Source organism: Octopus bimaculoides, chromosome 9 (assembly GCF_001194135.2).
Source record: "Octopus bimaculoides isolate UCB-OBI-ISO-001 chromosome 9, ASM119413v2, whole genome shotgun sequence".
NCBI lineage: Eukaryota > Metazoa > Mollusca > Cephalopoda > Octopoda > Octopodidae > Octopus > Octopus bimaculoides.
The window spans coordinates 24,681,644-24,683,548 of NC_068989.1; the positions used below are offsets into that span (position 1 = coordinate 24,681,644).

General features: G+C 37.6%; 1 protein-coding gene across 1 annotated transcript in view; it reads left to right on the forward strand.

Moving 5' to 3' along the window:
* The first annotated feature begins 596 nt into the window (after positions 1 to 596).
* LOC106884209 (uncharacterized) overlaps positions 597 to 1,905 on the forward strand; it is a 72,884-nt gene continuing 71,575 nt past the window's right edge. Inside the window, exon 1 of the mRNA XM_014935458.2 lies at positions 597 to 934. The gene's annotated coding sequence lies outside the window, so the exon portion shown is untranslated. The remainder of the gene's footprint in view (positions 935 to 1,905) is intronic.

The window sequence follows — 1,905 nt, forward strand, 5'->3', positions numbered from 1 at the left end:
TTGGGAATATAGTGGTTAGTTCGGAGCCTGGGGAGGAATTAGACGCAATATGAATAAAAAGGAATGGTAAGACGAGTGTCTTGTGGACCTCGGTGAAGAACCGGGGACCCATACTATCACGGCAACCGAATCGTTGCATCAATTTCTCTACCTACTTTATGCATAGTTAACCTTTTGCCTATCCTGTGCATCACACGTGATGCAGTAGACATATTTCCCTGGCGTCCATGCATCTTGTATGATACACATTTCCAATTTTCTTTCAACCAGCAGTGTAACTTGTAACTTATGAAAAGAAAGCTTTATATTACTCAGATCATATGAAACAAAACAAAGTCTGAAAACAAGTATAGATGATTATGAAAATGCCTTAGACAGGTACAGGGTTAAGTTCATGTTTCGTAAGTACTCGGCCGGGCGAATCTACGATTCGCGTTTGATTTCTCAACTGAAACTGTTCTTATCGTCTGGAACTGCCCGTTCTTGTTTTTTCTGTTATCGTAAAAGGTCTGTTTTTATATTGATTAATACGTCTTTATTTGTGTTTAAAGACAATTGTAGCTTCTCATCAGAACCATTAGATATCGAGTTGGGGGAAGGTCGAACAGTACTAAAATTGGAGAACAAAGTTCAGTCAGTTGTTGGAGCAAACTTCTCATTTGAGAGACAAGGCTGATAAATTAATTAAAAGAGAGATATGAAGACAAAGACAATATATGAGAACTAGAAAGAGATATGAGTAAACGAAAGAGAGGCAGAGAGAGGGAGAGAGAGAGAGATAGAGATAGATAGGGATAGATAGATAGAGGGAGGAAGAGAGATAGAGAGAGAGAGAAAGAATCGAGACGAGGAGAAAAGGAGTACATATTTATATCATTTTTTGTTATTCATTTAGGAAATAACAGTGGAAGCTTTTTCCGTAAATTAAATCAAGGTATGTATTTATTTTAAGTCTAATTGAATCTTTTATATTCTTTCATTCGTTAACTCACTCATATACCTATTTATTAACCCTTTCCGAAAATAACTTCTCTACACACGCAATATTTACATTTATTTACGTGATCATGTAAACACAGACATACTTCCACCCTTCCTACATTCTGTTATTATTTCATTGGTTTCATACTATTCTGGTAGATTCGTTAGAAAACTGACCAAAATACCCGTAGTATTTATTTATTCATTTGTTTATTTGTTTATTTATTTATTTACAAGTTACAGCCGTGAAAAATTCACGGGAAAAAAATGTTAAGCATCTGTAAATTGTGCCATGAGAGTTGTTTCTATATTGTGACAGTTAAAGGTGGCGAGCTGGCAGAATCGTTAGTACGCCCGGCGAAATGCTTAGCAATATTTCGTCTGTCTTTACCTTCTGAGTTCAAATTCTGCCGAGGTCGACTTTGCCTTTCATCCTTTCGGGGTCGATAAATTAAGTACCAGTTGCGTACTGGTGTCGATCTAATTGACTGGCCCTCTCCCCACAAAAATTTCAGGACTTGTGCCTATAGTAGAAAAGTATATTGCGACGGTTACAGAATATAAAGAGAAGCGTAAGACCGATAACTGTATAATCCAACCAAAATATCTCAGTTACGCAAACGCAAACAGAATAACTATTTAGCCTTAAAATACATCATACATATTCAGAGAACCCGCTTGGTTTAGTGGTACGGAACGCTTTTCTCGTATTCTTTTATTCTTTTGTTTCAGTCATTTGACGGTGGGCATGCTGGAGCACCACTCTTTAGTCGAAGAAATCGAGCCCTCGGTTTATTCCCTGTAAGCCTGGCGCTTATTCTATCAGTCTCTATTGCTGAACAGCTAAGTTACAGGACGCAAACGCACCAACATCGCTTGTCAAGCAATGGTGGTGGTGGGACAAATACAGACACATTCATATAT